The sequence below is a fragment of the Phragmites australis genome, chromosome 18, assembly GCF_958298935.1.
Source record: "Phragmites australis chromosome 18, lpPhrAust1.1, whole genome shotgun sequence".
NCBI lineage: Eukaryota > Viridiplantae > Streptophyta > Magnoliopsida > Poales > Poaceae > Phragmites > Phragmites australis.
In genome coordinates, this window is record NC_084938.1 from 7221838 (window position 1) to 7233739 (window position 11902).

General features: G+C 41.4%; 1 non-coding gene across 1 annotated transcript; it reads right to left on the minus strand.

The window, feature by feature from the left end:
- Positions 1–9196: 9196 nt before the first annotated feature.
- LOC133899841 (small nucleolar RNA Z247) lies at positions 9197–9335 on the minus strand. Its single transcript, XR_009906449.1, has one exon. It is a non-coding gene; the product is annotated as a small nucleolar RNA Z247 (small nucleolar RNA).
- Positions 9336–11902: the final 2567 nt, after the last annotated feature.

Here is an 11902-nt window from a genome sequence, read left to right on the forward strand (position 1 = left end):
ATTTCTTTGGATTTAAGTTTTTTTTATTCATGTTGGTTTGTGAGCAATGACAGTTGGATTGGTTTATCATGGAACCTAGTGTTCAAATCCATCCAGTGGAGCCATGGTCTTTTCATGATCATTGTGATTTTCTCTTATTTCTCTAGGTTTCTTGCTTTCGCTCTTTATTTTGAGGTGTGTTGGGTGAGAAAATAAGAAAAGGCCATCCAAAAATTTGGTGATGTGCCTATTCACCCCCCCCCCCCCCCTCTAGTCGTCGTTTTCAGTCCTACAATTGGTATGAGAGCCAAGTTTGATCACTTGTTGACCTTAACCAGCTTTTTGATCTGTATGCGACAATGGAGAGATATGGAAAGATCCCTTTCTTTGAAGGTCGTGATTTTTCATACTGGAAGGTGCGCATGGAGGCTTATCTATTAAGCCAAAGAAGTGCTATATGGGAGATTGTAGACTCCAGCTATGAAATTCCTATCGCTCGCACTTCTCAGGCCCAGATTGAATAATATGAAACCAACAACAAGACTACAAATATATTGTTCACCAGTCTAAGTTATTATGAGTTTGATAGAGTTTAGCACCTTCGTGCTACTATGGAGATCTAGTCCACTCTTAGTGTCTTTCATGAGGGCACCAACCAGATTAAGGCTCGGTGCCAGAGCACATACAATCAGAAATATCATATGTTCATGCGAAGCTCTGGAGAGTCTTTAGATGCCATGTTTGCTCGATTTAATGGGATTGTTAGCAATCTTAGATCCACTGGGATTTTGCCTTACTCTGATCATGGGAGGGCGATCAAGCTTCTCTGTGCTTTTGACCGTATCATATGGGAAGTAATGATCTCTAGCATTGAGGAGTCATCCAGTTATGATACATTGACTTCTGATGAACTCTTCAGCAAGCTAAAGTCTACAGAAATAGCCAAGGTGGCTAGGATAAGTCTCGAAAACCCCCTATCTCAGAATATGGCGTTGGTTTCAGAATCTAGTGATGGTAGTCAAGCTAGAGTTGGCCTTTCTTGTGCTAACACTTCACCTAGTGGATTTGCTTTGTCTTCCTTGGTCTCTATCACAGAAGAGCAGGTGGACGCATTTGATGATGAAGATTTGGCAATGATTGTGAAGAAGTTCATCCACTTCTACAACAACCATCTAGACCGGACGAGGGATGGATCTCGTGCTTGTTATGAGTATGGTGACTCTACTCATTTCAAGGCGGACTGCCCCAAGCTCAAGAAGAAGGAAGACCGTAACCACGACCACGACAAGCACGAGATGTCCTTTTCAAGAACCGCAACAAGATGGCCAAGAAGGCGGCCAAGGCGGCTTCATGAGCTTTTATGGTGGTACTCAGCGAAGTCAACACTTCCTCAAGAGAGGATGAAGGCTCGGAGGAGGAGGAGCAACCCTTGAAGAGCAAGAAGAAGAACACGGACTTCACCGGCCTTTGCTTCATGCCAGACGACAATGACAGCCACCCCAAGCTTGATCCCTCTGAGGTGGCAGGTGGAGGCTTGGAGAACAGGTGACTCATTGGCTCTGGTTGTACACGCTAGATGATCAGAGATGCATCATGGTTCACTAGTCTCACCTCGATGAAGAGACATGAGTACATCACTTTTGTGGATGATAGAAAAGGTAGAGTGAAGGCCAAATGTATGATAAAAGTGAGTGATAGTTTTACTCTCAAAGATGTGGCTTTGGTGGAGTATCTGGGATACAATTTGCTTTATATATCTCAGTTGTTGGATGAGGACTTAGATATGCATTTTAAACGTGATGCTTCTCGAGTTTTTGATTCCTTAGGTGCTTTGGTTTGCTCATATTTCTCTAGTTGGGAGAGTCTTTGGAGCTGATTTTTCTGAGTTTATGGTTCTTCTCGGTATTTATTGCACAGCCTTCTTCTAAGCTTTGGATGTGGCATAGGAGGCTAGGACACATGAGTTTTGATTTGCTCTCATGGTTGAGTGCCCTAGGCTTGATCTGAGGATTGCCCAAGCTCAAGTTTGAGAAGAAACTTATTTGTCTTCCTTATCAGCATGGCAAGATGGATGCCACCTCTCATCCACCAGTTAATCTGGTGATGACTGAACGACCAGGAGAATTTCTTCATATGGACACTATTGGTCCATCTCGGGTTCGTTCAGTGGGTGGGAAGTGGCATGTACTTGTCATTGTTGATGACTACTCTCGATATTGTTGGGTATTCTTTCTTGTGAGCAAGGATGAGGTATTTTCACAGTTTTGGAGCTTAGCTTTGAGATTGTTCAATGAACTCCCTGGTGCATTGAAAGCAATTCATAGTGATAATAGCACCAAGTTCAAGAACTATCTCTTTGATGCTTTCTGTCTTGAACATGGCATTGAGCATCAATTTTTTGCCCCACGTGTTCCTTAGCAGAATAGCGTGGTTGAAAGGAAGAACAGAACTTTGGTTGAGATGGCGAGGACAATGCTTGATGAGCATAGGACTTCTAGGAAGTTTTGGGCAGAGGCTATTAGCACAAATTGTTATATCTCAAATCGAATTTTCTTGCGCTCAATTTTGAATTTGACTTCTTATGAGTTGCGCTTTGTTAGGAAGCCAAAGGTTTCACATCTGAGAGTCTTTGGCTGTCGTTGCTTCATCCTAAAGCGTGGCAATCTTGATAAGTTGGAGTCGCGTTCTTTCGATAGGATTTTCTTAGGGTATTCTCTTCATGGTCATGCTTACAGGGTTTATAATCTTGACACTAACACCATTATGGAATCCTATGATGTGACTTTTGATGAATCAACCCCTTAAGTTAGCCCTATTCTTGAGTGTGCAGGTGATCAAGAGATGAGTGAAAGCATCTTTGTATATGGCGACCTTCAGGTTTCGATGATGATGAGGATGATCCACTACTTTCTGCTATCACACCTGCTCCTGAGCTGGCTCCTGCTTCTTCAACACTGGCAGAGGGTCCTGCATCTTCTACTTCCATTTTAGCTGCTTTTGAGCCTGCACCGGTAGCGTTTGAGGGGGCGATCATCTCACAATGAGAGACTCCTCAACATATTCAGCGGAGACATCCCCCACAGCTGATGATCGGCGACGTTGGTGAAAGGGTAACGAGGTCCAAATCTGTTCAACATGCTCATTTGACTAATTCTGCATTTATTGCTTCTTTTGAGCCCCACAATATTGGACATGCTCTTTATGATTCAAATTGGGTCGATGTCATGCATGAAGAACTAGAAAACTTTGAGAGAAACTAAGTTTGGATTCTTCTAGATCCACCTCCAAATGTTCATACCATAGGCATAAAATGGGTCTTTAGGAGCAGACAGGGGGAGGATGGGTCTGTAATTAGAATCAAAGCTAGACTTGTGGCCCAGGGTTTCACTCAAATAGAGGGGATAGACTTTGAAGAGACCTTTGCACTAGTAGTTAGATTAGAAGCCATTAGGATCCTCCTTGTATTTTCGGCATCTCAGGGTTTCAAGTTGTATCAAATAGATATCAAAAGTGCTTTCTAAATGGTTTTATAGAAGAATAGGTCTATGTCAAGTAACCCCCTAGTTTTGAGCATCCCAAATATCCACATAGAGTATGCAAGCTTTAGAAGGCTTTGTATGGGCTTAAGCAGACACCTAGGACTTGGTATGATATGCTCAAGTCTTTCTTGTTAGAGAATGGGTATGTGACGAGGTATGGCAATGATTTCCTACTTATTTAGATATACGTGGATGATATCATTTTTTGTAGTTCTTCTCATGCTCTTGTAGCCAAGTTTGCCAAAACTATGAGTAGGGAATTCGAGATGTTGATGATGGACGAGCTCAACTTCTTCCTTGGGCTTCAAATCAAGCAATGCAAGTAAGGTACATTCATCCACCAAATAAAGTACACCAAGGATCTGCTGAATAAGTTTGACATGAACGATGTGAAGCCCTTAGTGACACCTATGGTTACCTCGACCGCGCTTGATCTAGATGAAGATGGCAAGGTAGTAGACCAGCGGGAATATAGGAGTATGATTGTCTCCCTCTTGTATTTGACGACAAGAAGACCCGACATTCACTTCATCGTCTGCTTGTGTGCTCGTTTACAAGCATCACCAAGGACATCTCATCACCAAGTGGTGAAGCGCACCTTGAGGTATCTCAAACACACCCTTGAGTATGGTCTTTGATTTTCTGCATCTTCTTTGCTTTTCCTTCAAGGTTTTTTTGGGTGCGGATTTTGCTGGCTGTAGGATTGATAGGAAGAGTACCTCATGTACTTATCATTTCTTGGGTAGCTCTCTTGGTTGTTGGTCTTCTCACAAATAGTCTAGTGTTGCCCAGTCAACTACCGAAGCTGATTATGTTGCTACCGCTAGCTGTTGTTCTTAGATCTTGTGGATGGTTGCCACCTTGAGAGATTTTGGGTTAGACTTCAAGAGTGTGCCACTTTTATGTGACAACACTAGTGCCATAAGCTTAGCCAATAACTCAGTCTAACACTCTAGAACCAAACACATAGATGTGAGATTCCACTTCTTGCGAGACCACAATGAGAAGAGAGACACTGACTTGAGATACATAGATACCCAACACCAGCTTACCGATATCTTTACCAAACCTCTAGATGCAATAAGGTTTGCTTTTCTGAAGGGAGAGCTTGGAGTGTATCATCCCTATAGCATTGTGTGAGGGGTAGTTGCAGTTGTACATAATCTATCTTACTTTTGTTGCCTTAGAATTGCATCGCATTGTGTAAGATAATCATAGTAATTGAGCTTTGACTTGTATGTCTTTTGCATTTTTAGTTGCTGGTCTTGAATTTGGACTACGTTGAGTAGTTGTGCGGGCTAATCTTTTAATCTTAGTCTCCTCTTGATGCTTTGACACGAAACATTTCAAGCAAGCTAGCTTACCAAAAGATGATATTTGGTAATTTTATGAATCATATAGACTATGAAATGCTACATTCTTGATCACCATATTCGTAATTACTTTAACTTAGTCAATACTTGTGTTAAGACTAGGTCGATGAATATCTTGCTCTAAGCTTCTTGTTCAAGATAGTGGATTGGAGAACATTGCACTATATTTTTTTGTCTTTGTCAAATGTTTATCTCATGATAGAACCTTGGGGGAACATGTGTTTCTTGTGTCGTAAAGACACTAGTTGACTTGATCTTACGAAAAACTTAGGAATTCATGCCATTTGAATAATTTTGAACAATCAAGTTTCTTGTGTTAAGATGTGATCCAATATAGTTGTCTTGAAGTCTTGAGGTGTTTGCCGTACCCAGTCATGCAATACTTCGCTTGGATAAGAGGCAACTTGAGGATAAAATGAATTACAAAGAACTATGCCTAAATGTTCAATCTTTTTAATCACTTGATCTAACTAAGTCTTAGTTTTATATGTGAGCATTTGCATAGTCTACTATCATGAATGCTTGTTTTCCTAGTTTGAGATTGAAGTTTGCTGGTTCTTAATGCTTGTCTTGCCTCAGGATTAGTGGATGCTTATGTGGTGATCGATTTTACCATGATTTGGCTATGTGAACTTAAATACGCCAACAATTCTTCAAGTTTAGCTTGTAAAGCTTCATGCTATTGTGACACTGTATCTTTTTGAGCCTTTGTGTGATTGTGAGTTCCTCATTCTACTCTCTATAGCCCTTTGACGTTTCTAGCATTTGCAAATGATTTATGGTATACTTGTGAAATCTCATTATGATTGCATATTCATGCATTGCAAGATTTTTTATCCTTGATGTTTGCATTGCCATAGGGGAAGAAAATATACACTAAACCACAAAGAAAAATCTTGCATAATGAAAATCGTGCATTCATCAAGGGGAAGTTTGTTATTTTTTGCTTGTCTTTACTTCTCTTTGGGATTATGCAATCTTTCTTATACCAAGTGACCTTTATTTGATTTCTCTTTAGCCTTTTGGTCACTTGGATGAGCTTCTCTTGTTGTAATTTCTTCAAACCCAAAACTTTGTGCTTTGAGAATTATCAATGCACTCATCAAGGGGGCGATTGAGAAACCAAGTTGACATGTGTCTTGGTTTATTTGGGTTCAGTGGTTGACAAGTTTATTGAGTTGGTTTGATGATCTTTGGTATTGCATAAGCATGGTTGTGTTTGTCTATGTTTGAGACTAACCAAAGATATCGGAATGAGAGTTTTTGTCTCTGAGCTAGGAAAATTGCACTCACCGGATGATCCGGCGCTGGAGAATTTGTACACGTCGGATGATCCGATGATGAGGCACAGTACACGCCAGAGCATTCCAGGAGGCAGAGTTCAGAAGTTCTATACACAGGATGGTCTGACGATGGAGGGTGTGAACACCGGTTTCCTCATCGGAGCATTTGTTATAGAGAAGCTACAAAATGACTTGTCTGGCGAGTTGCACTCAGCGGATGGTCCAACGAAGGAGGAGTGTACATCGGATGTTTCGCTAGAGGATTTTCCAGGAAGCTTTAAGTGGACTCAGAATTACAAGCGTCGGATGGTCCGATGATCAAAGGGCAATACACGCCGGATCATCCGATGTTCACGATTTTTCTACGATAAGTTCTTCAATAGAGAAGTTTATTTTTTTTCTAATTGGAGATGGAATTGGAGATATGTTTGTGCTTGTCTTATGATGTACAGGTGATGGATGCACACTTGGCTATCAACAGTGGGATTATGGGGACTAAGCGAGGTCCTTGGTACCAGACGATCAAAGTGGCCGGGTGGAGTTATGGGTGATCCTAGCTGTACACGTGGTGTGCAAGCAAAGCGTGAGAAGGTGGATGAAGACTGCGTGTTAACAAAGTCAAGCGAAAAAGATGCCAGTGCACGTGACAAGGTAGCCCGAGGGATCAAGAGCGGGAGAGACTTGCCAGTGGTCAAGATTGCAAGACGGAGTATATGCGTTGACATCGGGTGGCTTGCTTAAGGTGTAAGCAAGTGGCAGTGAGTCACGAATTTAAGAAGCGTGCGAGGCGGTTTAGCGGTTTGGCCTCAAAACCGAGGGAAAGTGTGAAGTGCATGTGGGATCATTAGGAAGCTTGTGTCGAGACGAAGCTAAGTCATGAGGCGCTATGGCCATTCGATGGATGCGGACAAAGATGAACGAAAATATTCTCGATGGTAGGTAGGAGTGTATTGGAAGAGAGAGAGATATTTTAGGAACAATATAGGAAACTTAGGGGTCAAGGAACAACTATAAATAGAAGGAAAGGGCTGGTTGAGCCTTTTGAGCCATCCATTTGAGAGTTGTGTGTTAGGGTTTTAGAAGAGGGAGAGATGACTACTTAGCCTATATATTAGGTGAGAACTTTTATATGCAAAAATAATTTGTAATCCATTGAAAATAGGGCGTTCCTCTGTAAAAAATAAAGTTTATGTTTTCTCTTGTGCTTGTGTTCATCTCCTTCTACTTTCCCTCTATTGGCTCCCTTGCTTGGTTGCAAGTTTCTCGATTTTCGTTGCAATTTTCGTTTTTATTTGAAAGCTAAAAATTTTCAACTTGTTGAAGTTGTTCTTCTTATTGCTAGAGGGATAAGAATCACATATGAGTTAGTCTTGAACCATTCTCATCCTCTAGATCTATAAACTTGTAGAATTTCTTCATCCTATTCTTATTTTTTTGATGTAAGTGTTTTTTATTCAAGTTGTAAAAGTTTGTGAGCGATGATACTTGGATTAGTTTCTCATAGAACCTAGTATTCAAATCCATCCAGTGGAGCCATGGTCTTTTCATGATCATTGTAATCTTCTCTATTTGTCTAGGTGTCTTACTTCCGCTCTTTGTTTTGAAGTGCGTTAAGTAAGAAAATAGAAAAAAGTCATCCAAAAATTTAGTGAGATATCTATTCACACTGCTTTAGTCATCGTTCTCGATTAGGTAACATATATTCTTTTCCTTGAGTACCCAACATACCTATTTCTGGTGGTGCTATTCCCGAGTCAGGGTTAGCACCATCAGCTCCCGAAGCCTGAGGCAGCACAGACCGAAATTTTAATGGCATGGAGGCATGAGCAAGCAAGGCTAGACCAATTTCTACGATATGACGATGCTTGCGTTCGGCTGACCCATTATGTTGATGAGCATGGGGACAGGAAACCAAATGGGAGATTCCTACTCTTCTAAAGAAAGAGTGTAATTTCTGATATTCACCTCCCCAATCAGTTTGCATAGCTATGATCTTTCTATTAAAAAGCCTCTCAACATGTTGTTGAAACTCATGAAATTTACTGAACACATCGGACTTATTTTTCAACAGAAAAATCCAAGTGAACTTGCTATAATCATCAATAAAGCTTACATAGTACTTATTTCTTCCAAATGAACTAGGTGTAGGTCCCCACACATTAGAGAACACAAGCTCTAAGGGAACTTTAGACACACTTGATGACTTTGGATAAGGGAGTTGGTGACTCTTGGCTTGTTGACAAGCATCACACACAGATTCTAAACTAGACTATTGAGAACATGGCAAATTACTGCTACTAATGACCTTTCTAACTATAACAGATGAAGGATGACCTCAGATGAGGGTTTGACAACACTAAGAGCTTGTCTTGAGGAGGATGACTACTTCAAGGTTGGAAGAGGATAAAGACCGCCTCTACACCTACCTTGTAGAAGAGTTTTATTTGTTGCTTGATCCTTAATAAAAAGAAATCATGATGAAATTCAAGGTAAGTGTTATTGTCCGAGGTGAGACGATAAACAAAGAGAAGATTCTTTTTGGTATTGGGAACATGAAGAATATTATTACGATGAAGATCACGAACTGGGGTATAAACAGTAGAGTAGCCAACATGATTAATAACCATACCTACACCATTAGTTGTATGGATCTGCTCCTCCCCATTGTACTTCTCACATGTGGTCAACTTGTCTAGTTCTCCAATGATGTGATCAGTAGCAGCAATGTTCGTATACCAATTTGCATCAATACCATATGAATTAACAGCTGTATTTGCAGTCTTCTCTTCACCCGTGAAGGTTGTGTCAAACCTTTTCCAACAATGATGAACAGTATGTCCAACTTTGGAGCATAGTTGACATACCAGCTTTGAGTTTGATGAGCCATTGCTATTGTTATAGCCACGGCCACCACCTTGGTTTCCATCACCGCAGCCACGTCCTCCATGGTTGCGAGTATGTCCTCCTCGAGATGTACTATTGGTTGTCATCTGAAACTAAGAGTTTTGTGCCTCCGGACATGCCTCAATAGATAAGCGTTGAGCATAAAGGTCACCCAAAATGATAGGGTCAGTTCTTGCACTCACTACCTCAATAAGCGGATTATATTCAGCATCTAGTCTGGTAAGAATATAAGACACGAGATCATCTTCATCAAGCCACTTACATGCAGCAGCCATCTCATCGGCAAAGCCCTTCATCTTGGAGAAATATGTTGCAGTAGTCATGTCTCCTTTACATGTGCTTGCCAGCTTGGAGTGTAGATGGATGATCCTTGACCGTAACTGAGAGGCGAACATCTCTTAGATCTATCGAAGATTAGTTTCTGACAATATGTCTGTAATCAAACGGGGTACCTTTGAGATTAGGGAACAAGCAGGAAATAAGACACATGATGTATACAGGTTCGGGCCCCTAATGTGGAGTAATACCCTATGTCCTGTGTGGATGATTCGGCATATGGATGGTCTCGAGTACAAGCAAGGTGGTTAGACCTATTACAATAGAGTAGATCAGATCTAAACTAATCTAAGGTTAAAGTTGTTGAGTATCTCCACTGATAGTGCCTTAGTGCTTGTGTCGAGTTTACGTATACGTTGCTTTGTTGTGGGTTGTGAGTTGAGTTGTCCTATTGGGAGTCTAGGTCCCTGCCTTATATAGGTGCCCTGGCGTCGCCCTACATCTACCGTAGTCAACAGGGGGTCTTCCGTCTTGTCAGCCAAGACATGGCAGCCAAATCCAGCTTGGATAGTAGTCATACTTGAGTCAGTTAACTCGATTGAGACCTTCCTAGTGTAGGTTTTCATGATCTCTGAGTATACCAGGTTTTGTAGATTCGAGTCCGCAATATCCGGAGTTGTCCATCTTGTATACGATGTACCATATCCATGCATGGTGAACTCCTTATGCGTATATACCCATAGTTAGATATTCGACAATAGCTCCTATAACTTTGCTCAGCAGGGAGGATTTCTACAAGCACCCACTCGAGTACTACCAAGTATAGGATTGGTCGAGTAAGGTGGATCAAACCTGTAGTCAAAAGAATTGAGCAAGGAAAGTCATGTTCCGAGTATCAAGTGAAATGCGATTAGGTCGAGCGCCTTGCCATTGTCCACACCTCGAGTCTCAAGAAAGGCTTAAAAATTTGACTTATCGACACCCGACTCTGTTAGAGTTAAAAAGATATCTTCAAAATTTGAATCATTGGGTATAAGCGTATTTAATGCATTCAAAGGAACGTGCAAAGATTCGCACAATGTCATCATCCTATCTTTCACGCCGAACGAGGTGCTACAGTAATAAGAATGGTTACCAAAATAGACATTAATTACCAGGCTTTTTATCTATACGAACCTGGACTATAGCCATTCTTCATTCTCTCGCCGCAAGACTCCTACTTGAAGCTTTCGCCTTTCTCCACCCAAACACTCGAAGTAACCACAAGAATAAGGAAAAGACTAGTACAAAACTAGAAAGAGAAAATAATATGATGATTTTTTGCAAACTTTCACCGACTTGCATATTTGACCAGCTTGCGAATATGAACTTGATAAAGAACACATATGAGACCGATTAGAACTTCAGAACCTTGTTGACTGTTAAGCATGAGATGTCTGACAATCTCTTGTGTTATTATGTCTTATGAGGTGTAGTTATTCGTCATCAACCCAACACATGCCTCCATTGGTTCTATTCAATGCAGTCAATGCGAAGCCAGATAAACTTTTTGCAAAAAAATATATATTTATAGGATATGGTATTACTATGTGGCCCCGACTCTCTAGTAGAGGAGAATATTTCCTACTCAGAGAGTAAGAAAGAACATACATGTACCATCGAAAATGTATGATATAACCCCCGACTCTATAGTTAAAATGATAATTAAAAAAAAGAGTGAAGCATAAGGGTTAAGCGTTGAAAATATATGATGTAGCTACTGACTCTTTGCTTGACGACTAGATCGAGCTGAGAGTAAAGCGTAAGCATCAACTTACTATTCTTGACCACATGCTCAAAAGCGTAAACCTATGAGCATATGGCTATAATTATGTTATGGTCATTGAGTGGATTCGAACAGCCGAGGAGATGAACATTAAAAACCCACTCCCGCTCGTGCTCGTTTTCACGCAACCTTTGACATGACATGTCAAAACAACATGGCATCCCTCTGCATGGAGATTGGACGTGCCATAATGCCTAGGTAACATCTTGGCTTTCGCTCGATGCGTCAGATTTGAATCACTGTGCACTAGAGGCGACCTCAGAATTTCAACCGTCGTTACTAGATCTTGATGGCTCTAAACCTCTCCGTTTGACCCGCTCCCATGGCTATAAATAGGGGGACCCAAAGTTGTTCGTTTTCACCCCCAACCTCATTCCATTCTCCCTGCACATTGCCTAGTAGCGCTCATAGAACTTAAACCCATGGCCTCCACTCCATTGTCATCTCCCGAGCAATGTTCACACACCGAAGAAGTAGAATCTGTCATACCTTGGCCTCTCACCATAGTTCTTCCTGGAGTCATCATCATTTCCTCCAATGAGGAGGAATCGAGTGAGAGGTCGAAGAGGAGAGGAAATAGAACATCTGTTGGAGGTTGTCGACCCTTCACCCAACACCTCAGACGCTTCCTCGACGCCGACGTCATGGAGCAAGTGGCACAGGAGTCAGCAATGCGTGATGCGTAAGAAGATGTTGATGGTGGTGACCTTGACGAGATTATCA